The sequence below is a fragment of the Bufo bufo genome, chromosome 1, assembly GCF_905171765.1.
Source record: "Bufo bufo chromosome 1, aBufBuf1.1, whole genome shotgun sequence".
NCBI classification, from domain to species: Eukaryota; Metazoa; Chordata; class Amphibia; order Anura; family Bufonidae; genus Bufo; species Bufo bufo.
Genome location: NC_053389.1, coordinates 188,862,099 through 188,888,726, shown reverse-complemented (window position 1 = coordinate 188,888,726; position 26,628 = coordinate 188,862,099). Strand labels below are relative to the sequence as shown.

The window sequence follows — 26,628 nt, the reverse complement described above, 5'->3', positions numbered from 1 at the left end:
GACATACAACAAACGGCATTAGGATTTGATCTATATAGACACCAATATTCTGACACAAACTATTAATTCCTGACACAATGGGGCGGCCTTTGATAGGGCTAGTCCCCTTGTGGATCTTTGGAAGGCTATAAAATGTAGCCATAGTTGGGTTCCGTGGGCACATAAATTCAAATTCCTCATCTGAAATAATTTTTTCTTCCTTTGCCGCTAGCAGAATTCTCTTTAGCTCCCCCAAGAACACCACTGTGGGGTTGTGTGTGAGCACAGTGTAGTTATTTTTGTCATTAAGAAGTTGTTGACACATGCTGATATAGTCGGGAGTGTTGAGGATCACGGTGTTCCCACCCTTATCTGAGGGTTTTAGGGTAACACTGGAGTCTCGCTTAAGGGACTGTATGACATTCCATTCCTCTATAGAATAGTTACGATTTGTAGGGAATGGTCGGATCTTAGAAAGGTCCCTGCAGACTAGCTGCAGAAAGACGTCCAGGCAAGAGACTTCGGCTGCCGGTGGCATCCTTTTGCTGCTATTCCCCAGGGAAGTGAAGGGGCCTTCCCCCCTGTTCTCACAGGGGGTCTCAGATAGACCAAAAAGTAATCTCACATCTTGAAGCATGTCCGGTGGAATGCCCAAATCCCGACAGCTTCGTTTATCCGCATTGAGGTGGAATTTGTGCCACCGCAACTTGCGGACAAAAAGATGAAGATCTTTAACCCATCCGAATTTGTCAAACCGTTGTGTTGGGACAAAGGTAAGTCCCTTACTGAGAACTGTCATCTCTGTTGTTGTAAGGGGACGCTGAGATAGATTGATTACCTCTGGACCGCCCCTCCCTGGGTATTCCGTCGATTTCTCAGTGGATATGGATTGGTCTGGTCTAAAAAATCAGGCGAGTGGCCTGTGGGATAACTCCTACCTCTACCTCCTCTTCCCTTCCCCCTCCTCTGGGTATTTTTGTATTTGCCGCGATTCGGCCTAGTAGTTTGTTCTCGATCACTATCTGAAATATCAGTTTCTGAAGTGGACAATTCGGACGCAATATCCTTACTAGTTGATTTCTCCGTAAGGACACAGTAGGCTTTATTTTCTTTAAACTCGGAGAGATCCCGATTAAACTGCCGGTGTTTTCTTTCTCGTAAATAAAATTGATATTTTTCCACCGTGGTCTGGAGTAATTTTTCTTTGTTTGAAAAATCCGGGTCCAAAGAAAAAGACTTTGTTATTTCAATTTGGTTTTTTAGTTTGTCACCTAAACCTGCTAATGCGGTTTTTTCCTCCTCCAAGAGTAGTTTCATAAATTGCAGTGAGCTAGAGGTGGCAAGCTGTTCCCATCGGGAATTAAAACCAGTACTTCTTTGTTTAGGGACCGGAGTTAACGAGATTCTCAGACCACGTGGAACAATACCATGTTTAATGTAGTTTTCCAGACTCTGGACTTCCCACCAGCTGGAAATATGATCTTTGTAAATTTTATTTAACTCCTTGAATGCTGTTTTAAATGAAGGGGTGAATTGCTTTTGTACATATACCTTCTCTGAGAATACCTCTTTTGCCTCATCTAGCCAGGAGTCAGGATTGAGACCACATGTCAAAAAACCCGCCATACCACAGATTAGTACAGTCAAATAAACTTACATATGGATTATTCACATATAATCACTCACATGAATCTTTGAAATCGTATTTTAGTGATCTGGATAAGTTAAAACTTAGCTTTTATTATAGCTCTTATAAGATAAATGAGATTTTGTTCCTCAAAATGAAAAATAAAGAGGTAGGTAGTCGTAGATTGCTCACAGTGTCCTATGATATAACGGGACTTGTACTGAGGGCAATACTAGAATGTCCGCAAGGGCAAGAAGTGAAATGACTGATGTATTCCAAACATGATGTTTCCAGGTCTAGACAATTAGAGTGGTATACATCAGTATTCAAGCCACAGGTGGTCGGGTTTGGCACATATAGGCGCCAATATCCGACACATGTATGTGGCAGCGTAGCAGTCTGAGCTGTGCCATTGCAGCTTGCTATGTTGTGCATGCGGTCTTGTGTGATGTGTGTATGTGTGCACTTGCTTTTTATGTTATTGTGTGCACGTCCCCTTTAAGTGGTGTTTTCCCTTCCCTGGTCTTGGAAGGGTTAATCTCCTTCCTAGTGTGTGTGTCTCACTGGGTGTGTCCGACTGTGGGGTGTGGCTTCTTGGCCTATAAAGCCTCACTGCTTTTGCAGGTCGGCAGGTTGCTTCAGCCATGCTTAGCTGAAAGCAGCCGCCTGTCTTTACTACCTGCCAGTAAGAGCCACCCCTGTGGTCATAACCATAATGTCTCATTAAGTTTATTTCTAGTTATGTGTGATGTCCGTTTGATGTTTTACATGTGATTTTGTGCAGCTATGGATCTGGGTCCCTGTGTGGGGATGTGTTTGTGATCTGCACCCTGCTTACACAGGGATCCAGTCAGCAAGGCTGTGGCAGGTAGGTGGAACTCTTTGTTCACCTGCCATATCCATAGAGCTGTTTATGTCTCCCCTTTTCCAGCAGCTTGGCCGTTGAGACTCCTGCTCCTCCGTGTCTAGGAGGAGTGGGTTGTCTTACTCAGCTCCTAGCTTAGGGCCATCTTGAGGGCTAGCAGGGACTTCTAGGTTCCGGAGCATGAGCCCTCCTACCATCAAGGTTGGCTCATGTAGCTAGGAGTCAGGGTCAGGTTAGGGATGCCTTTAGGAGGTGACCTGCTCCCTAATCCTGTCTTCATGGCCAAGCAGCCATAACATCACCGGGCTCCACACGGCTGAGGATTTCCCCCATCCTCAGCCTTGACAGTATGACCACAACGCTTCTTACGTGGCGCTCCCTCGAAAGAGGGTAAAGCATGCACCGCTATCTACGGATGGGGTGCATGCGCGTTCTCCAGAGGGAGAGCGTTATGGGGGTTTCACCGTTTACGGCGCGGTGAGTGGCATTCCCCGCCATTCCTAGCTCACCGTTGTCCGTGTTGGTGTCCCCTTTTGTTTGTCTTTCCCCTCCCCCCCTCCCATTGTTTTTTGTGCCTCACCAACCTTCCCCTTTTGTTGTTGGGAGGGGCTTTGAGGGGTGGGAGTATGCATTCCCTCGAAAGAGGGTGAAGCATGTACCGCCCTCTGCGTAAGGGGTACATGCGCGCTCTTCGGAGGGAGAGCGTTCTGGGGGTTTCGCCGCTGACGGCACGGTGTGTGGCTTTCCCCCGCCACTTCCTCACCGTGTTCGTTTGGCGTCCCCTGATATTTTATTACACTTGGTGTTTGTTGGTATGCGGTATGCATACCTTCGAAAGAGGGTGCAGCATGCAGTGTCATCCCCTTGTGGCCTGCATGCGCGTTCTCCAGAGGGAGAGCGTTCCTGGGGGTTCTCCGTTAACGGCACGGTTGGTTGCTTATTCCCCGCCACCTTACCGTCCGTGTTGGGGATCCCTCGTCCCTCTCCATGTTCCCATCTCTGGTCGTCTGCTGGCAGCACTCCGTAAGTGGTCCGGCTGCGTGCTGGTTAGGAGTGTCTGCTGGCAGCGACTGGAGTGGGGACGTGAGTGGAGAGTCCCCTCGTCCACTCTCAGTGGTTCCATTTCCGTGTCGCTGGTGCGGGCTGCAGGCCTCGTCGGACTGGCTGTGTTGTGTGCTGGGAGAGGATGCAGCTGACAGCGACTTTCTGGGAACCATGTCCTGAGAGTGGACGTTCCCTTCTCCTATCCCCTTGTGCGAGTCTCTCACCAGTTTCCTTTTTTGGTGGGGGGGCTTTGAGGGGTGGGAGTGTCACGGCCATGGCTATGACCGTGACTCCTGAACCGCATGCGGTTGTCAGTGGTTTTCTTTGGTTGTCAATCACAAGTGAGGGCTGTGGTATTTGCCTCACCTGTGGTTGCCGCTGGCAACAGTATGTATGTGGCAGCGTAGCAGTCTGAGCTGTGCCATTGCAGCTTACTATGTTGTGCATGCGGTCTTGTGTGATGTGTGTATGTGTGCACTTGCTTTTTATGTTATTGTGTGCACGTCCCCTTTAAGTGGTGTTTTCCCTTCCCTGGTCTTGGAAGGGTTAATCTCCTTCCTAGTGTGTGTGTCCGACTGTGGGGTGTGGCTTCTTGGCCTATAAAGCCTCACTGCTTTTGCAGGTCGGCAGGTTGCTTCAGCCATGCTTAGCTGAAAGCAGCCTCCTGTCTTTACTACCTGCCAGTAAGAGCCACCCCTGTGGTCATAACCATAATGTCTCATTAAGTTTATTTCTAGTTATGTGTGATGTCCGTTTGATGTTTTACATGTGATTTTGTGCAGCTATGGTTCTGGGTCCCTGTGTGGGGATGTGTTTGTGATCTGCACCCTGCTTATACACGGATCCGGTCTGCAAGGCTGTGGCAGGTAGGTGGAACTCTTTGTTCACCTGCCATATCCATAGAGCTGTTTATGTCTCCCCTTTTCCAGCAGCTTGGCCGTTGAGACTCCTGCACCTCCGTGTCTAGGAGGAGTGGGTTGTCTTACTCAGCTCCTAGCTTAGGGCCATCTTGAGGGCTAGCAGGGACTTCTAGGTTCCGGGGCATGAGCCCTCCTACCATCAAGGTTGGCTCATGTAGCTAGGAGTCAGGGTCAGGTTAGGGATGCCTTTAGGAGGTGACCTGCTCCCTAATCCTGTCTTCATGGCCAAGCAGCCATAACATCATCGGGCTCCACACGGCTGAGGATTTTCCCCATCCTCAGCCGTGACATAATAATAATAACAGGCACTTTAACATATCCTTCAACGTTATCAACTACTGCACTGTAACAAGGATCCTGGAGGGCAACCCAAACAAGCGGTATCCTCCTTAACCGTCTCACCTTATACTTCAAACTTACCCTTGGCCGCACTCACCGACCCAAGGGCACCAAATCCTTGAAGTATACAAGTATCTCCCCCTGTAGGCCTTTTAGCCCAAACAGGAGCCCCATCCTCGGCATTAACAAACCACATAAGATGCAGGCTCCAACATGTCATGCATCTCTCAACCATTGTATTGCTCTCCAGGATCCCATATCAAGCAGCCCTTCCTAAACTGCCATCAAGTACCTAACCGCTACCAGGGTGGGAGGGTGGGAAACACACTGGCTCTAAACTGGCAACTGCCCAAAACCCCTCTGTCTATACCTTATATACAGCCCGCCAACCTACTAACTCTTCCCCCTCCTTAGTTTAAACCAACCCTTACAATACCATATCCTAACAACATTAACCCCATCCTAGCCTACAGTCTTCCCCCCAAGTCAATCCGCACTACGCTATGTCTGCGCCTCGCTCCGTTGCTATTATTCTTGTTTGTGGAACGGGACTACGGATGTGGACAGCACACGGTGTGCTGTCCGCATCTTTTGCGGCCCCTTTCAAATGAATGCGTCCGCACCCGTTCCGCAAAATTGCGGAACAGATGTGGACCCAGAACTACGGACACGTGAATGGAGCCTAAAAGTATAGGACCATTTCATAATGTGGACTAATCATCATCATTATCATCACCACGTTTCAATCATGGTAAAGTCTCAGGACTGATGCTCCGTTAAACACATGCTTCATGTTTTGTGAATTCGGCATCATATCTTGTTTTCCACCTCTATCGCACCCCTACCCCTGGGGCAGATTGCTAAAGTGCCAGAGGTGAGACACATCTGCTTGTTGGGTTGTGTAGGTATACATTTGGCATGATTTTATTGTCCTTATGAGTGGGTTTTCACTCAGTGAATCCTCCACGTGCAGGATGGAAGGGGTGGGCTGGATTGCTGGCAGGATTCAGTCACTCGACTCAGCCAAGGACAAATCCCAGTGGTTCCAAGACCATATTGATGACGTCAGGTACATTTTATTAGTTGTATTTCCACACTAATACAATGATTATGAACATTAAGAAAATCAGCTTAGGAAACAAGGCAGCGTGAGCGCATAATTAGCTCAATAGGGCTGTTCTGGTGACAGGTTCCCTTTAATAAACTATTCAGATCACTCATGTCAGGCATTTAGTCCTTGAATAATTCACATCCTGTATTCGGCATTCTTCAAATATTCCATGGTCCTTGAAAATGTACACCCTGCTACATGCTGTTATCTCATGTAACATTTAGAGACGTGGAAATAATATGACTATTGTACATACAGTGGATATAAAAAGTCTACACACCCCTGTTAAAATGTCAGGTTTCTGTGCTGTAAAAAAATTAGACAAAGATAAATCATTTCATAATCTTTTCCACCTTTAATGTGACTTATAAACTGTATAACTCAATTGAAAAACAAACTGAAATCTTTTAGGTGGAGGGAAGAAAACAAAAAAAAAAAACACACACCCTCTTATAACTGGGGATGTAGCTGTTAAATCATGTTAAATAGCAGTCAGCATACACCTGCCATCATTTAAAGTGCCTCTGATTAACCCAAAATAAAGTTCAGCTGCTCTAGTTGGTCTAATTTTCTTTGTTGCATCCCACAGCAAAAGCCATGGTCCACAGAGAGCTTCCAAAGCATCAGAGGGATCTCATTGTTAAAAGGTATCAGTCAGGAGAAGGGTACAAAAGAATTTCCAAGGCATTAGATATACCATGGAACACAGTGAAGACAGTCATCATCATCAAGTGGAGAAAATATGGCACAACAGTGACATTACCAAGAACTGGACATCCCACCAAAATTGATGAAAAGACGAGAAGAAAACTGGTCTGGGAGGCTACCAAGAGGCCTACAGCAACATTAAAGGAGCTGCAGGAATATCTGGCAAGTACTGGCTGTGTGGTACATGTGACAACAATCTCCCGTATTCTTCATATGTCTGGGCTATGGGGTAGAGTGACAAGATGAAAGCCCTTTCTTATGAAGAAAAACATCCAAGCCAGGCTGCATTTGCAAAAACACATCTGAAGTCTCCTAAAAGCATGTGGGAAAAGGTGTTATGGTCTGATGAAACCAAGGTTGAACTTTTTGGCCATAATTCCAAAAGATATGTTTGGCACAAAAACAACACTGCACATCACCAAAAGAACACCATACCCAGTGAAGCATGGTGGTGGCAGCGTCATGCTTTGGGGCTGTTTTTCTTCAGCTGGAACCTTAGTTAAGCTAGAGGGAATTATGAACAGTTCCAAATACCAGTCAATATTGGCACAAAACCTTCAGGCTTCTGCTAGAAAGCTGAACATGAAGAGGAACTTCATCTTTCAGCAGGACAATGACCCAAAGCATACATCCAAATCAACAAAGGAATAGCTTCACCAGAAGAAGATTAACGTTTTGGAATGGCCCAGTCAGAGCCCAGACCTGAATCCGATTGAAAATCTGTGGGGTGATCTGAAAAGGGCTGTGCACAGGAGATGCCCTCGCAATCTGACAGATTTGGAGTGTTTTTGCAAAGAAGAGTGGGCAAATCTCGCCAAAGTCAAAATGTGCCATGCTGATAGACTCATACCCAAAAAGACTGAGTGCTGTAATAAAATCAAAAGGTGCTTCAACAAAGTATTAGTTTAAGGGTGTGCACACTTATGCAACCATATATTTTTATATTTTTTCTTCCCTCTACCTAAAAGATTTCAGTTTGTTTTTCAATTGAGTTGTACAGTTTATAGGTGGAAAAAGTTCTGAAATGATTTATCTTTTTCTAATTTTTTTTACATCACAGAAACCTGACATTTTAACAGGGGTGTGTAGGCTTTTTTATATCCACTGTACATGTGTAATATGGGAAATACTGTAGGTTGCTATGACTCCACAGCTCAGTACTGGCTTTATCATATAGACATAGTATAAATCCATAGTCCTAAGGACTATTATTCAATGATTAGGATATTGATTAGGTACACAGGGCAGAGAAGCCGGAAGTATCACACTTATAACCTCGTGGCAAAGAAGTAAGCCTATCTACACCTTTTACACATGTACTAAGCTGGAATACCGCACACAACCTCTGGTGGTGTTTTTGGAAGAAATTGAAGATGTAAAGTGAGCATGTGCGACCAACTGAGTGAGGTGGACAAGAAATAAGGAAAAGAACAAACAGCAGGTGGTGCTATTCTGGCTAAACTAAGTTTTTAATTACATGACTATCTTCCGGTCCCTGGCTCGTTTTCTTCCTTCCGGGCATGGTCACCTGCTCCACTGCAGCCAGTCTTCATTGGTGATATGTCTCTTGCGGACACTTCACAGCGGAAGCCAGTCATTGGCTGAAGTGGAGCAGGTGACCATGCCCACGCCTGGGATCAAGTAAACAAGCCAGAGACCAGAACATGGACACACGGTAGGTAGCCAGTGCGCAGGAGTGGAGCAGCGAAGAGTTGGTAAGTATGGACCTTTCAATAGTGGAGGCATCGGTTAAAAGTTAGTATTCCCAGACAACTCCTTTAAGGATAATTTTTAGATTTAAAAAAATCCTTTATTGTTTTCTCTTGTAATAAAGAAATAGAAAAGACAATAAATGACCACTCAGTAAAGCAGTAGATGAGGCAGGTCACTCCTACAGTCAGTAATTGGCTATTTGGTAATTTTTTTTGTGTTTTAAGATGAACCAAGAAGTAAAGACCAGCAGATGACTGGGAATCATCAAAATGGATATGGTGGGTGATCAGTAAGGTGTGGAATGTTAGAAATGTTTTACAGTATTATGATTCTTTTCTAAATATTTTTTGTGGCCAGGGACAACCCCTTTAACTGCTTGAATAAGACTAAGCTTCAATACCAGACCCAACTACACACATTTCCTGAAAAGCCCTTTTAAGGGGTTGTCCCATCTCAGACAATGGGGGCATATCACTAGGATATGCCCCCATTGTCTGATAGGTGCGGGTCCCACCGCTGAGACCCGCACCTATATCGAGAACGGGGCCCCGCAAGTGAAGGAGGGTGCACTGCGCATGTGCAGCCGCTCTCCATTCATTTCTATGGGGCTGCCGAAAATAGCCGAGCGCTGGCTTGGCTATTTCCGTCGGCCCAATAGAAAGGAATGGGAGCCTGGGCCGCGCATACGCGGTACGCTCCCATTCACTTCTATGGGAGCAGCGCTTGGTGGTGGACGGACCCCGGGAAATCTGGGGTCCTCCAGCCACAGCTCTCACCGCTTCGTTCTCGTTATAGGATTATCGATTATCCTAGCGATATGCCCCCATTGTCTGAGATGGGAATACCCCTTTAAGGCTGCTTTCACACATAGGATTTCCATGATGTTTTCCTTCACTTTTGTGTTATTTTTTGCCAAAAACATGCCAGTTCCAAATGTTAGCTGAAGGTCTATAGAAAGGAAACTCAAGTAGTTTTTCTAAAGGTCCACATACCCTAGTCTGCTACAGGGTGAAGGTCCTCATTGAAAATGAATGGGGGGGAAAATGGAGCGTTTTGCTGAGGTTTTGAGATCCTGTTACAGATCTCAAAACTGTACAATAAAACGCAGATGTGAAAGTAGCCTAATTCCACCCAAACCCCTTAGTGTCCCCCTAGACAGTAAAGAGTCTCCTTAGTGCCCCTCAGACAGTATTATACCTTTTTAGTGCTCCACATGAAGTATGGTGCCTCCCCTTACAGTATGATGACCCTTTAGTTCCTTCTCTCGCAATATGAATATGAATACCCTTAGTGTGCCCCATTCAGTATAATGCTCCTAACTGGCCCACTCACAGTAGAATGTCCCTTAAGTACCCCCTCACAGAATGAGGTCTCCTTCAATGGCTCCCATATAGAGTTTGGCCACACAGTATTATGTTACCTTAAGTGGCCCCGACACACAGTGACACTGCCTTGAGTGTTTCCCCAGAATGATGCCTCCTTAAGTGTCTTCCACACAGTAAGATGCACTCTTAAGTGCCTCATGACAGTGATGGCCTCTTACATGTTCCATCACAGTGGTTGCATCTTAAGTGGCCCTACAAACAGTGATGCTCTTTTGCCACACCCATAAAGTGATGCCCTGCATTGCCTCCGCTTTAAATACTCCTCTCCTCATGTTCCTCTACCGTGTGTTCCTTGACATCATTGCATCGTGCCTGCCAGCAGTGAATCACCTGAAGCAGGGGGCTGAGGCTGTCTGCTTAACCACTGTATTCAACTGTATCAATACAGTATAAATGTATAACTACAGTTGAGAGGAGTGGTCCTGACAGCTGGCTACCATGGTCCAGATTCAGACAGTGGTCCACCAATTGAGTACCCCTGATCTATTAGAAATATGAAACGCAGAACACACAAGTTTTTTTTTTGCTCTTGGCAATGTTGTTAGTTGGGTGGTGTTTTCTTGTCTTTGTCTTTTAAAAAAAATGCAGCATGAAGCTCTTGGAATTTTGGAAAAACACCTTGAAGAAAACACTAGTGATAAGACACAGTGGGGGGGATTTATCATCCCCCTCCGCCAGTTTTCTGGTGTTTAAAAGTCACAAAATCCTGTTTGTCAAATTTCTAAATGCCATTGTGACTTTTTTAGTTGCAACTGGCATATCTATGCTGCCCTCACCTGTTTCCAAAAAGGGGGTGTTATGATCTTGGGGTGTGGCCGGGGCCATCAGCCCCAACACATTCATCATTACTTACGCCAGAAGCGTAAAAGCTGGCGTAGATTTCAGTCTAGCGCATGTGTAACACCTCAGAGTGGTGTTACCACTCCTGCACCCTGCTACTGTTTTTATTGAGCTAACACAAATGCCATCTATGTATTTTGTCCAGGTCTCCACACTGTGCATTCCTAATCTGTTTGCAACTGTTATGTTCATGTAATTTATCTGGTTCACCAGCAGGTGGCAGCAAACACGGCAGAGCTATACGTAGATAGAATGAAACCTTCCATTCCATTCTAACCCCCCTTCTGGAGAGAAGTGGGCAAGTCCTACTTCCTGCAGGAAGGGAGGGGCAGAAGTCCAGTTAGTCTGGCTCAGGAATGGGCAAACTGCGTCTCTCCAGCTGTTGTAAAACTTCAAATCCCATCATGCCCTGCTGTAGGCTGATAGCTGTAGGCAAACTGGGCATACTGGGAGTTGTAGTTTTACAACAGCTGGAGAGCCGCAGTTTGCCCATCCCTGGTCTAGCTTACCCTCAGCTAGGGGAAGGGTGTGCAGGGGCACATCTCTGCTGGACATGCCCACGCCAGCCAGAGCACATTAAGCTCTGCTGGCCATGGAGGCCAAAGCTTGAAGCCACAGGAGCCAGGAGGAAAGTTCCCTGGCATAACCTAGAGTCAGACTACAAAGTGAAGTGCAGCATACGGAAGAAGCTGAGTTATACAGCCAGCCTGTCAGTACAGCAGAGCCAGAGAGAAACAGATATAGCAGAGTGGAGTTTGCCTGCCAGTTTCATGCTAAAGCCTGCTGGAATCAAGACAAAGCCTGTAATTCGTTTTGGAGAACATTTATGCAAAGTAAAGCTACCATTGAACTTCATCTCAAGGTCTGGACTCACTTTATTCTTTATTCCCCCTATTTATTGCTTCAGGGCCAAGGCCTGGGGTCCAGCTGTGTCCAGGTAGGAGCACCATGACACACATAAAGAGACATTTTAGGCCTCAACATACCACTCTGCATTTCCTACACCTAGCACCTGCGACATAGAGGGCCCAATGGGGAGGCGCCCGTTGCACAAGGACTGCTGGAGGAGGCATTTAAAGGAAACCCGTCACCAGTTTTATGGGCAAAATAAACTAGTGACAGATCCACTTAGCATGCTGGGCCATTTTGCTAAAATCTTGTGCTAAACAGCTTGAGTGCATGCCGAACAAATCCCATATTCATGAGCTCCTGTCTCTCCCTATCCACATGCTGCTAATTGATATAGAAAAAACTGTCAGAGGTAGGTGGGTGGGGAGAGCCATGAGCTCATGAATATCAGGACTCATTGGCATGCGCTGGAGCTGTTAGAACCTAGCAGCATAACACAAGTGACAGATTCCCTTTAATTTAAGATGAGGCCTTCACCTTGTCTTGATAAATCAGACCCACTGTGTGCAAAAAAAAAAAAGGCCAGAAAAAAATACTGAAAAAACAGCAAGTGGCAAAAAAACACCTGCAGTTATCCTTGTGCTTGTGATTGTTTATAACGACTGTATTTTATCGTATTATAAGACGCTCTTTTCTCTTTCGCCTAGGACAGCACCCCTGGAGAGATCGCCTCCTCCTCTGGACAGGAAACAGGAACCAGAATGCCTTTTTAAAAGAGGGGTCCTCCCCTCCACCTCCAGTTCTATTTCCTGTCCTAAGAGGCAGGAAGGAATCGGATTGCCGACACACTATTAGAGCTGCGGGGGCCCCGGCAATTTATGCAAGTGAGGAGGGTTACCCCGAGCGCCATAAGTCTATATGGGGAGCCGCTGCTAAGTCTGGGCTCCTGTCACCGCCAGTTCTGTGAGAAGGTCTGGCAGACGTTCTTCTCTACATCTTGTATCATGTTCTTTGTTTTGGTTTCACTTTCTCATCTCCTTTCCTTCTGCCAGGTGTCACTTATTTAGACTAATCGTCTTCCTTTATATTCCCTCCCATACTGCCTCACTTTGCGGTTTATACTACTTCCTGGATGAAGTGTTCACTGCTGGAGGCTGCTTCTGCTGTTTGCTCAGATAAGTTCTTTACTTTATTGTGTTTCCTTGCTGGCTTGATTCTAGGTGACCCTGACTCCGTCCATATTAAGTGCAGGGAGCCAGTGGTCGTGTCCCCTCACTATTATAGGGTTTTCAGGTGTCACACAGACTTAGGTACGTGGGCATGCAATCGTCTACCATCGAGACTCTTGCATGTGCATAGCAGTCAGGGAGAGCTCCTAGGGTTTTATAGGGCTCACCTATAAGCTCCTTAGTTTGGGATCAAGCCAGTCGCTCGTTTATTTATAACTTCCAGCTATCTGCAAACTTCACCCGTGACATTATAAACCGCCATAACCGTCTAAAGCATGGATCCGGTTTCAGCCTTGATTGACCGCATGCAAGGTCTTTCGCTGGAGGTAGCAGATCTCCGTAAAACTGTGTCTCAGTTTCAGGTGACCGGTTCTGCTGGCGTTCATGGAGTTTGTTCCGAGCCTAAGATCTCGCTTCCGGATACGTTCTCCGGGAGTAGTGAGAATTTTGTTTGCTTTAGAGAGGCTTGCAAACTCCATTTTCGCCTACTTCCCCATTCCTCTGGTGATGAGGAGCAGAGGGTGGGGATCATCATCTCGCTGCTCAGGGATAACGCTCAGTCTTGGGCCTTTTTGCTGCCGGTGGGGGCACGGCCCCTCCGATCGGTGGATGAATTTTTTGTAGCCCTGGGGCAGATATATGATAACCCGGATCGTATTGCTCTGGCTGAATCTAAACTGTGTTTTTTATGCCAGGGTAAACACTCTGCAGAGATATATTGTTCTGAATTTCGGAGATGGGCAGCTGATACTGGTTGGAATGATGCTGCACTCCGAAGTCAATTTTGCCATGGTCTTTCGGAAAGATTGAAAGATGCATTCGCTTTTCATGAGAGACCAGCCTCGTTAGAGTCAGCCATGTCTTTAGCTGTTCGTATTGACAGGCGTCTGAGAGAGAGAGAGGAGACTACTCTTTCCTGTCATATTCAGCCCAAGGACAGTGGGGCTGTCTCATTCAGTGCGCAGGGGTCTCAGTCTGTCTCAATCCCCTCTGAGGAGGAGGCCATGCAGCTGGGTTTACTTGCCTCTGATAGTAGAGGATTCAGCTCTCAGAGGAGGGTTTGTTTCTGTTGTGGGGGTATAAATCATTTAGCTAATATTTGCCCCTCTAGGAGATTCATGAAGTTTTCTGAGGGTAATAAAAACAAAACAAAAAAAAACCTCTAAAACCTTTCCATTTGCTACTATTGGCAAGGTTGATGCGGAAATTGAAGGTTTGCCGTTTGCTTGTAGTTCCGTTTTCTCCTACCTGCCAGGGTGGCACTAGACAGCAAGAACATTGTTTGTGAGATTTTTGTAGATAGTGGAGCAGCTGTCAATCTCATTGATAATCAATTTGCAACAACGCATGGTTTCCAGGTATGCACTTTGGAAAAGGATATACCTGTTTTTGCTATCGATTCCGCTCCACTTTCTTAAAGATCGTTAAAGGGCATAGTTCACAATATCCGTTTGACTGTGGGTGACGCTCATGTTGAGGATATGTCATGTTTCGTCCTAAGCGGATTACCTACTCCTCTAGTGTTGGGGCTACCCTGGCTCACTAAACATAACCCCACCATTGATTGGTAAGCAAGGCAAATAAATGGTTGGAGTGAGTTTTGCAGAGAGAATTGCTTCACGGCATCTCTTTCAGAGATTTCTACCAAGACTGTGCCATCTTTTCTCTCTGAATTTTCGGATGTGTTTTCCGAGAGTGGTGTCCAGGAGTTGCCCCCTCACCGGGAGTACGACTGCCCTATTAATCTCATCCCAGGCGCCAAGCTGCCAAAATCATGACTATACAATCTCTCCCAACCTGAAAGGGTCGCTATGCGTACTTATATCTCTGAGAGCCTGAGAAAGGGACACATCCGACCCTCGAAGTCACCTGTTGTCACTGTTTTTTTTTTTTGTTAAGAAAAAAGATGCTTCTTTAAGACCTTGTCTGGATTTCAGGGAGCTGAACCGTATCACGATTCGTGACCCATATCCGCTTCCTCTGATCCCGGACCTGTTTAACCAGATTGTTGGGGCTAAAGTTTTTTCTAAGTTGGATTTAAGAGGGGCATACAACCTAGTCAGGGTCAGGGAAGGGGACTAATGGAAGAAGGCCTTCAATACTCCTGAGGGTTATTTCGAAAATTTGGTTATGCCCTTTGGTTTGATGAATGCTCCGGCTGTCTTCCAACATTTTGTGAACAGCATTTTTTATCATTTAATGGGGAAATTTGTACTGGTGTATCTATATGACATTTTGATTTTTTCTCCTGATTTCAAGACTCATCGGGACCACCTATGTCAGGTCTTGCTGATTCTGCGGGAGAATAAATTGTACGCTAAACTGGAAAAATGTGTGTTTGCTGTTCCGGAGATTCAATTTCTTGGTTTTCTTTTCTCCGCTTCTGGTTTTCGGATGGACCCTGAGAAGGTCCACGCTGTGCTTGATTGGGAGCTTCCTGAGAATCAGAAGGTGCTGATGCGGTTTTTGGGTTTTGCCAATTATTACAGAAAGTTAATTTTGAATTATTCCTCTGTTGTTAAGCCACTCACTGATATGACTAAAAAGGGGGTGGATTTTTCCTCGTGGTCGGTAGATGCGCTTAAAGCCTTTTCTAGTATTAAAGAGAGTTTTGCTTCCGCTCCCATTTTGGTACAACCTGATGTCTCTCTACCTTTTATTGTTGAGGTGGATGCTTTTGAGGTTGGTGTGGGTGCGGTCTTATCTCAGGGTCCCTCTCCTGCCAAATGGCGACCGTGTGCCTTTTTCTCAAGGAAACTATCCTCTGCAGAGAGAAATTACGATTTGGAGGCAGAGGTTCAGGCAGCCCAGGCAGAGGCTCCTGATTTTTGTCCTCTTGGGATGTTGATTGTGCCTCTCGCTTTATGACACAAGGTTTTTAAGGAGCACCACGATACTGTCCTTGCTGGGCACCCGGGGAGTAGAGCCACAGTGGATCTCATTGCTCGGTGTCACGACCATGGTCATGGTCGTGACTCTCTGTGACGCATGCAGTTGCCCGCGGTCTGGTATTGTTCTCAACCAGGTGAGGGATGCTAGTATGTTGCCTCACGTGTGGTTGCCGCTGGCAACATAAGGTTCTTGGCAGTGGAGGAGCTGGTGGCTAGGTGGCTCGCTGTCTATGCATGCGCTTGCCTCTGGCAATGTGTAGTTTTATGTGTGCACTTTGTTTTTTTGGTGTGCACGGGATTTAGTTGTATGTTCACTTCCCCTTTAAGTGGTTACCTTACCTAGTCTGGTGTTGGAAGGGTTAACTCCCTTCCCAGTGTGTCTGTGTGGGTGTGGCTACTTGGCCTATTTAGCCTCTGCTGGAAGCCTGTAGCTTAGGGGTACTCCAGGCATGTTATGCTGGAGTCATCCTCTTGGTATCCTTATACCATCTTCCAGTGAGGGCCACCCTTGTGGTCATAAAAGACATGTCGTGATGTTATGTTTATGTTTGTGTGGTATCTATCCTCATTGCAGCTATGGATCTGGTTTCCTGTGTGTTTATGTGTGTGTGCTGTGTCCTTTTTATGTTTGGTGTGGACATCATCATTTGAGCACGGGTTCCAGTCAGTGTGTCTGTGGCAGGTAGGTGTGGAAGTACTTTCACTCACCTGCCATATCCATAGGCTGTATATGTACCCCCTTCCTTGCAGCTTGGCCAGTTAGACACTTGTTCGTCCGTGTCTAGGGTCGTCTTATCCTGCTCCTAAGTCCAGGGATTTCCTTAGGGCTAGTAGGGACCCTAGGTTCCGGAGTATGAGCCCTCCTACCATCTGGATTGGCTCATACGGATAGGAGTCAGGGTCAGTATTAGGGACGCAATAGGAGGTGACCTTCTCCCTGATCCTGTGGTCCTGGCCTAGCAGCTTCTATTATTCTTTAACATAATGTCACGGATGAGAGTGGGGGAAACCCTCATCCGTGCGAAGTTAAAGAATAATGGAAGCTGCTAGGCCAGGACCACAGGATCAGGTCACCTCCTATTGCGTCCCTAATACTGACCCTGACTCCTATCCGTATGAGCCAGTCGAATGGTCAGACCGAACGCGTCAATCAGAATCTGGAGACATATCTGCGCTGTTTTGTGGCGGAGAATCAGGAGGATTGGTATTCTTTTTTGTCCCTTGCTGAGTTTGCTTTAAATAACCGTCGCCAGGTGTCCTCTGATAAGTTACCATTTTTTTGGTGCATATGGGTTTCATCCGCAGTTTGGGACATTCTCTGGATAGGGGTCTTCTGGTTTACCTGATGAGGAGAGATTTTCCTCGTCTTTGTCATTTATTTGGCAAAAGATTCAGGGTTATCTGAAGGGGATGAGTGAGAGATATAAGCGTGTGGCGGATAAGAGACGTGTGCCTGGTCCGGACCTGAATGTGGCTGATCTGGTGTGGTTGTCTACAAAGAATATCAAACTGAAGGTTCCCTCCTGGAAGTTGGGTCCTAAGTTTATTGGGCCTTACAAGATCTTGTCCGTCATCAATCCCGTTGCCTTCAGTCTTGATCTTCCTCAGACTTAGAAGATCCATGTTTTTCACAAGTCCCTATTAAAACCTTATGTCCAACCCACTGTACCCTCCTCTTTGCCTCCTCCTCCGATTAATGTTGATGGTAATCTTGAACTACAGGTCTCTAGGATTGTGGATTCTCGCATTATCCGCGGTTCTCTTCAGTACCTCATTCATTGGAAGCGTTATGGTCCTGAGGAGAGGATGTGGGTCCCATTAAGGCCACTCGTCTCATCAGGGCTTTCCATAGGTCTCATCCTGAGAAGGTGAGCTCTGAGTGTCCGGAGTCCACCCGTAGAGGGAGGGGTACCTTCACCGCCAGTTCTGTGAGAAGGTATGGCAGACGTTCTTCTCAACCTCTTGTATCATGTTCTTTGTTTTGGTTTCACTTTCTCATCTCCTTTCCTTCTGCCAGGTGTCACTTATTTAGACTAATTGTCTTCCTTTATATTCCCTCCCATACTGCCTCACTTTGCGGTTTATACTACTTCCTGGATGAAGTGTTCACTGCTGGAGGCTGCTTCTGCTGTTTGCTCAGATAAGTCCTTTACTTTATTGTGTTTCCTTGCTGGCTTGATTCTAGGTGACCCTGACTCCATCTGTATTAAGTGCAGGGAGCCGGTGGTCGTGTCCCCTCACTATTATAGGGTTTTCAGGTGTCACACAGACTTAGGTACGTGGGCATGCAATCGTCTACCATCGAGACCCTTGCATGTGCATAGCAGTCAGGGAGAGCTCTTAGGGTTTTATAGGGCTCACCTATAAGCTCCTTAGTTTGGGATCAAGCCAGTCGCTCGTTTATTTATAAGTTCCAGCTATCTGCAAACTTCACCCGTGACAGCTCCAGAGTCTGTCCCTCACCTTCCGTCCCCTTCCCTGGACCTGGGGGGGTTTGTACCTTCTGGGTCTTCTGCGAACCTCTGCAGCCGTGTTCGCATGTTCGGCCGCCGGCCCGCGTGTGTCTGCACTTCCGAGTGCGGCGGTGGGAGGAAGCCGACGCTGCGGAAAAGAAGGGGAGGGAGCCAGCAGCGCGCGCCGAGTACAAAATGCCTAGCCAGCTCACTGCCATGCGGACTGAAGAGCTGGCAGTTTCCCATTCCGGCTGAGTTTGCTGTGTAAGGAATGGAGCAGGTTCAGCACTCTGAGACCACCAATGATACATCGGTACCATGGTGGGGTAAGAGGGGTCATTCCCCAGCAGATTTTAATTTAGTATTGCTTATGGGGTTATGTTTGTTTGTGCCTGCATGTCTAAGGAGTCTTCCAGGAAGACCTCCAGAGCTAAAGAGAGGGGGTGGGTGTGCAGTTTGTAAAAAGAAGCTACCCTCTGCATGGCTAAACCCCTTTGTCAAGGATGTGTCAACAAGTTAATGGAGGAGGAAGCTTCATCCTTGATGAGCAGTATTAAGCAGATGATCAGGGATGAGGTCAGAGAGTTGGTTAGTGGATTGATTAAATGTCGCCCCAGTACTTCTGCTGCTGAATCTAAAGATTCCCCCTCCAGTGACAGCGATATTTTATTTGGGTTGGAGGAAGAAGGAGAGTGTTTGTCATCGGACGATTCTTCTGAGGACGAGGCCACAGGAAAACCGCTGTTTCATACTGAGAACACTAACTCCCTAGTCAAGGCGGTTAGAGCTACTATGGGATTGGATGATCAAAGACCTCAGCAATCAGTGCAAGACTCTATGTTTGAGGGCCTAGGTCCTAGAAAGAGGAAGGTGTTTGATGTACATAAGAACATTCAGGCGGTAATCGCCAGGGAATGGAAGAGACCAGATAGGACGTTTTTCGTTCCTTCCTCTGTTAAACGGAAATATCCATTTGATGAAGAGGTCTCCCTGGGATAGGCCCCCAAAGCTGGATGCTCCCGTGGCTAAAATGTCCAGGAAAAATTCTCTACCCTTTGAAGATATAGGTTTCCTTAAGGACCCAATGGACAGAAGGGCAGAGGTATACTTAAAGAAAAATTGGAAGGCCTCTGCAGCAGCCTTTAAACCTGCTATTGCTGCTACCTCTGTCGCTAGGTCCCTAAAGATGTGGATGGGAGAGTTAGAGGCCCACATTAATGGGAGTACCCCTAGGGAGCAGTTGCTTATCTCCTTCCCCATAAACAATGCCCTAGATTTCTTGGCTGATGCCTCTGCAGATTCCTTAAGATTCTCTGCCAGGGCTTCGGCCTTATCCAACTCTGCCCGTAGGGTTATTTGGCTAAAGGGCTGGAATGAGGACGCTTCCTCTAAGGCTAAGCTTTGCGCTATCCCATGTCAGGGTGAGTTTTTGTTTGGCCCAGTCCTTGACGACCTTTTAGAAAAGGCTTCCGACAAAAAAAAAAGGTTTTCTCTCCGCTAGTCAACCCCCTAGGAGATCTTTCCGTCCTAGATTTAATAAAGAAGGGGTTAATGGAAAGGAAAGAGCAAAGCAGTTTTCTAGTGTCACTAGAAAGAATAAGGGGTTTCTTTTTTCCGGCTCTGATGCCTCTAAGAAAAAGTCCCAATGATGCCAGGTCCCCTGTCGGAGGTCGTCTGTCTCTGTTTGCTAATCGGTGGCAGGAGATTTATGACAGTGCTTGGATAAACTCGGTGGTAAGGGAAGGCCTAAGATTACATTTTCAGAGCATTCCAGAGGGGAGGTTTGTGGTCACAGATTACCGGTCAGATCCAGCAAAACAGTCAGCTATCATTACAGAGGTTCTTTCTCTAATAGAGAAAAAAGTATTGAGAAAGATCCCAGAGCAGGAAGTGACAAAAGGGTTTTACTCTCCCCGTTTCTTGTCAAGAAACCAAATGGTTCATTTCGGACCATAATAAAACTGTAAAGGGAGAATATTAATCACCAATATTTATGCAAATATCGATAATTAATATTCATAAATGGGAGGAGCCATCTAGTGATAACTCCGCCCATTTAAGCCTTTATATAATAACAATACCTTCGCTATGCTTTACACTAATCACTACGCTAGCTGCAAGCGCCTTACTATCACTATACTACGGCGGCGACTACTAAAAACACCATACACTGCATTATGAACAATAAGGAATATTTATTACACAATACAATTATATCAGTCTAGCAATACGTTATATCTATATATATTCACGGATCAATGAATATGAATATATATACATATAGACGTACACACCGCAGTACAGAAACAGTACTACAATAAACACAATACAAGCCTAACTACACTACACAATCCCAAATTCCACCCCACATACTATCTATACATTACAATAATACATCATACACACAAATATCAGTAACCCACCCCACCTGACTATTCACTGTCCCTACGGGGTACGACGAGGGTTAATGGTGGCCTCACAGGGGTGTAAACCGACCACAAACACAAAGGGTTAACAATGGGGATAATATCAGAACTGTACAGCAATGCAAGGGTGAATACCCTGCAAGTGTACAGTGGGGGGGGGGGGGGGGGTGTGGCAGGGTTAGAGCAGGGGTTACCACCAGGGGTTAATCAGGGTAGGGAAAGGGTTACACGGTGGAGCAAGGGTTTGGGGGGATCAGGGTGTCCAGTAACATGGCAAGGGTAAGGGGTTACAGGACCAGGGGTGATATGTGAGGGGTAGGTAGGGGCTACACAGGTATACTTAGGCCTTATCCAGGTGGTCATCATGAAGCTGCTCTCTCCCCTGCATCTCTGAATCTAGTCTGGTTGCAAGAGACCGCACCTCTGGCCGGTTCGGGGTTTTATAGCCCAAAAGCAACCCCCTCCTCCTTCCTCAGGCATGTGACATCATAGTGTCACTGTGACGTATGCCTGCCTACAATCCCCAGAGTCCTCCCCCCCCCCCTAGTCCCAAAAATGCTGGGAGTAGGGGCATGGAGTTTTAGCCATGGGCAGAGGTGTGGAAAAACAGGTTCTCAGCTTCTTGATGTCTCTGGTTAGAAGGTCCCCTCACAAACGGTGCCAAAGCGTCTGATTGCTTTGGGCCTGAACAAAAGGGGACTAGATGCTAATCAGCTGTTATCCTACAGGCTATAACAACTCTGTTGATAACAGTTGGAATTGCATATATGCATATATATATCCACAGATGCTTGAACCGGGGGTATGAATGGGCAGCAATAAGCCCACATACATACTGTCATGCTGACATAAGTGTATATACATAGACACGTGTGCAAATACATACACACATATCTATATATACACACACCCTCGCATATATCTGGGGCATCACATACAGGGGACATATATAAGGGGGCACATATATATACTAATATAAGGGGGATTATAAGGGGGCACAGCTTCCAGGGACCACATATTTCCCACAGGGGCCACCATGAGCCCCTGGGGATCACCATGGGCATCACCCCATGATGCGGTGGTTAATGTATGCATATATATACCATACATGCCCGCACGTGTTTGCAGGCATGCATGGATATATATGCACACGTCTCAACCGTTCCTCAACAAAAACTAAAGTGCTTAAATCAGTATCTGGTGTACTAGAGGTTTTGTATGGAGTCCATCAGGTCAGCTGTAAGCAATCTTTTCCTGAACTGCTTTATGGCCACTGTGGACCTTAGGGATGCATATTACCATGTCCCTATCTGTCAGTATTGGGTCTGTGTACCCACCGCAGGTTGGCAGACCCCCGTCCGCACATCACAGCGACATGGGTCCCAGTGCTGGCTTACCTGGCAGGAGATGCAGGCGCCCATCAGCATACTGCCAGGTGCCATCTGATGCGCTATAGCACGCGCACCTCTCCCTGTCTTATGGGAGTAGGCAGCTGGGTCCTGATTGCCGTTCCCACCCGAAGGCGGTGCCTTGTATATTTAAGGCAGCTTCACTTGGCAGGAAGCGCCTAAGCATGGTTGTATTACCTGTTTACTCCTGCTGAAGCATCCTGCTGTGTTCTGGACTGTTTGTTGGATTTTGACCTCGAATATGTTTATCGCCTGCTTGTTGGATTACCTGGACTATTGACCTCTGCTCTGTTTTGACTACGAATCTGCCTGCCGTCTGCCTGTTGGATCATCTGGATTATCAACCTCTGCACCACCTGACTACGCATCTGCCCATTGCCTCCTGTAAGTCTGCCTGGATTCCTGACCCTGCACTGCCTGACAATGAGACCACCTGATTCTACACTCTGCATTTATCTGAACTGTGTTTACCTTTATTGCAAGTGACTGTTGGTTTCCGTTTATCAGTAAAGCTCTTCTGTTCCGTTAATCTGCCTGTATTGGACTCTGTTCACACTGCTGCGGTTAGCAGCCTTCTGGGTGACTGGTGCAAACACCAGTATCCTGACTCTGAGAGTCAGCAGTCAACAATATAGGGCTAAAATCAGTCCTCTATACGCTGACCCAGAGGATCCACATCCTCTGGTCGTAAAACTATCCATCTCAGCCATCAAAAGTTTCTGAGGGTAGCAGTCCAATCGGAGCAGGAAGTTCTTCATCTTCAATTTCAGGCCTTACCCTTTGGGCTTTCGCAGGCTCCAAGGGTGTTCACGAAAATCGTTTCAGAAATGATGGCCCATGTGAGGGAGAAAGACATAGTCATCATACCTTACCTGGACGACTTTCTTCTCGTGTCCCAATCGTATCGGGCCCTTCAGAGGCAATTTGCCTGGTTGAAGGAAGTTCTAGAAAAGCTAGGATGGGAGATAAATCTAGAAAAGAAGTTTATGTTCAAGCCAGAGGTGCAACTTCCTAGGGAACATTCTAGACTACAGATGCCATGCCGGGGAGTGGGGGAAACCCCCCACCGTGCGATGTCAAAGGGAAAAGGGGATCAGCCTGGCCAAAAAGGAGTAATAAGGGAGCAGGTCACCTCCTACAGCATCCCTAATCCTCTCCCTGACTCCTCACCATATGAGCGGACCCCGATGGTAGGACGACTCATACTCTGGATTCCTATAGACCCTAAGTCGCCCTGGTAATCCCTCACCAAGGAGCAGGGAAGAGACGACCTGTTCATCCCAGTCATGGAGGAACAGGAGTCTCTATCTGAGGCCAGACTGCAAGGAGAGGGGAACACATACAGCATATGGAGATGGCAGGTAAGCAAAACCAATAACACACTTACCTGCCACAAACACACTGGACCCGTGCACAAGTGCTGATGTCCACACCAACATTAAAGGACACAGCACACACCACAAACCACACAGGGACCCAGGACACCAATAGCTGCAATAAATGTGAGACAGGGGAATGTCTTACAAACATGCTGGACATCAAACACCACCAGACATGTAACACCAAAACTAGACATATCAACACCCTGAACATAACCAACTCCATACACATAGGGACAGGAAGGGAAGGAGACACCGGGATAACATTGATGACCACAAGGGTGGCCCTCACTGGACAGATGGTAACAACCAGACAAGGAGCTTAACTCCAGAACACACCAAGGCTGGAGTACCACTGACTCCTGACCTAAAGCCACAGGAATAAGAACCCCAAGTGACCACACCCAGTCAGGGAGTTAACCCTTACAGCACCAGACAGAGGGAGGCTACAACTTAAAGGGGAAGTGCACACACAACTAAACCACGTAACCACCGGCAACAGCATGCGTGGCAACCATGTCACGGCAATCACCCAGAAGGCTGAAACATTGCCACCGCATGCTCTCACAGCAACACGTTGCCGCGGGCAAGTATGGCAACAGTGTCACAGCGCAAACCAAAGGCCGTGACACCAGAGCCCAGAAGTGTCTGTTGCCCCTTCAGAAGGCCTTACAAATCAAGTCCAGGGTCCAACACATTCACTCGCACCCGTCTGTCACCCTAAGAGAGACCATGTTTGTGTTGGGCCTCATTACGGCTGCGATTCCAGGAGTAGAATGGGCCCCAGGGGCGTCGTTAGGTCAAAACATTTGGGGCTGGAGCCCTGGATGTTTTGTCCAGTGCACCGAATGCAGGGCCGGCGGCGCCGCTCTAGCTAATTTATTCACTTCACTTGCCTCTGTGTAATCTCGCACAGTCGCGAGAGGGGATCTGTGGATGACACTTAGGGGGATCTGTGGATGACATTTATGGGGATCTGTGGTGGATGACACTTATGGAGGAACTGTGGTGGATGACACTTATGGGGGATCTGTGGATGACACTGATGGGGATCTGTGGATGACACTTATGAGGGATCTGTGGATGACACTTATGAGGGATCTGTGGATTACACTTATGGGGGATCTGTGGATTACACTTATGGGGGATCTGTGGATGACACTGTTATGGATGATTTGTGGGGTTGCCCAGACGGCTAGGCCCTTCACTGTAGTTATTAACCCCATTCAGCAGTCCCCCATTCACTGAAGGGGGGACTGCTAAAAGGGGTTAATAAACTACTGTGAAGGGCCCCCCCGGTGGTGATGAGGGCGTGGCTTCATGGGGTGGGGGCTTCACGTGGGCTCGTGCCTCGGATCTCTTCAGACTCTAGCATTGCCCCTGATGGGCCCAATATCATTCAAGAATTCTACAACTTCAGATTCTACAGCAATAGGACAGATGTATACTCTCGCCGGACTCAGAGGTATCTCTATCTCCTTGGACTCGAGCTCCTTGAGGTGGTGGATGAATTTAGAGAATCTTCAAAAAGGGGTTCCATGGATCAGAGAATCGGTTCTTCCTTTGACTACAGATGAAAGTCCATCCGGTTGGGGAGCCCATGTGGAATCCCTTCTGTTGCAGGGGAGCTGAGACAGCAGAGCCTTATCCCAGTCTCACAATTTCAGGGAATTAAATGCGATCAAGTTAGCCCTGGAACAGAGTCTTCCAGTTATCAGGGGCAGAAATGTAAAGATCTACTCTGACAACACAACAGCCATAGCCTATATCAATCGGCAGGGAGGTACAAGAGCTTTGGGCCTCATGTCCCTTACCCATCAGATATTCAGTCTTGCAGAGGCTTCTCTATCTTCTCTTTCTGCGGTGCATCTCAATGGCTCTGACAATGTGAAAGCGGACTCCGTCAGTCGTCACCAACTAAACTAAACCAGGGGGAGTGGTCCCTAGATCAGAGGGTTTTCAACCAGGTTACAGCATTATGGGGGATTCCGGAGATAGATCTTTTTGCCACCAGATCAAACAGAAAGGTAGAAGTTTTTCTATTCCCTATCTCCGGGGGAACATCCGAAAGCTGTGGACGCAGTGTCTCAATCTTGGAGACAGGGCTTTCTCTATGCCATTCCCCCCCTAAAAATGTTACCGAGGGTTCTCAAAAAAATCTGAGAGGAGGAGGCCACTGTAATAGTTATAGCCCCCTTCTGGCCGAGAAGAGTTTGGTTCTCCTGGCTCCGCAGGATGTCAATAGCAACCCAGTGGGTGCTTCCGGAGCCTCAGGAGATTCTGTCTCAAGGTCCAGTCTTTCACCCAGAAGTAAAAAAATCTACATCTGACTGCTTGGCTCTTGAGAGGGAGATTTTAAAAAGAAGAGGTCTTTCTGAAGAGGTAGTTAACACTCTGTTGGCCAGTCGGAAGAGGGTTACTTCTGAGATCTACCTTAGAGTTTGGAGGGCGTTTTTTAGATTCACCAATAGACCAGTGGATATGCTAGAGGTTCCTGACATTTCGCTAGTGCTAGAATTCTTGCAGGAAGGTTGGAAGAAAAAACTCAGGCCTAGAGGCCTAGTATTTTAAAAGTCCAGATATCGGCATTTAGTGCCTGGTTTGAGTTTAGACTAGCAGTTCATCCCTGGATCAAGAGGTTTGTTACAGCTCTGTCCAAGTTATCACCAGTCTCTAAGGTCAAAACCCCTCCTTGGGATTTAAACTTGGTCCTTTCTGCGCTCTCTTCTGAACCCTTTGAGCCGATTGATAGTATCTCCCCTAAGATGCTCTCCCTAAAGCTGGCTTTCCTGCTTGCCATTACCTTGGCTAAAAGGGTTAGTGAGATCAGTGCACTCTCTGCTGATCCCCCCTATTTGGTTATCTTGGAGGATCGGGTAGTGATTTCTCCTGATCCTTCTTTTTTTACCAAAACTCTCTTCTCATTTTCACCACTCTCAGGAGATAGTGCTACCTTCCCTTCTGTGACTCCCCTAAGAAAGAAAGAATCAGAGTTCCATTGCCTAGATGTTAGGAGGTGTATTTTACAATATCTGAAGGTTACTCAGCCTTGGAGAGCCTCCTCTCGTCTGCTGCTTTTGTTTCAGGGAGCTAAGAAGGGTTCTGCTGCCTCCTTTCAGACCATTGCTAGGTGAATCAGACAGGCCATTGCCTTAGCTTACTCTTCTAAGGGACTAGTTCCGCCCTCGGGGTTTGGGGCTAACTCTACAAGATCTGCCTCCACATCATGAGAGAGCTTCAGCTTCAATTGAGCAGATTTGTAGAACAGCTACCTGGAGTTCTCATGATTTTTTTAGGCATTATAGGCTACAGCTACCCTAGGCTCAAAGAAAAACGATTTACGGTAAGTGTAATCCAATATTTTTCCCCACAAAGTGAGGAAAAAGTAGCAGTGCATCTTATAGTCCGAATGCTTATTACCGTTTCAATTATGGAAGCGGTCATCAGCAGGCGGGAGCCAC

General features: G+C 46.9%; 1 protein-coding gene across 4 annotated transcripts in view; it reads left to right on the top strand.

Moving 5' to 3' along the window:
• Window positions 1-26,628, top strand: part of LOC121002211 (testicular acid phosphatase homolog) — a 114,444-nt gene that overhangs the window by 41,637 nt on the left and 46,179 nt on the right. For 2 of the 4 annotated variants that reach the window (XM_040433585.1, XM_040433594.1), the window contains exon 2: window positions 5,748-5,843. The exons of the other annotated variants lie outside the window; for them this stretch is intronic. The gene's annotated coding sequence lies outside the window, so the exon portion shown is untranslated. The remainder of the gene's footprint in view (window positions 1-5,747; window positions 5,844-26,628) is intronic. 4 annotated transcript variants of the gene reach the window in all.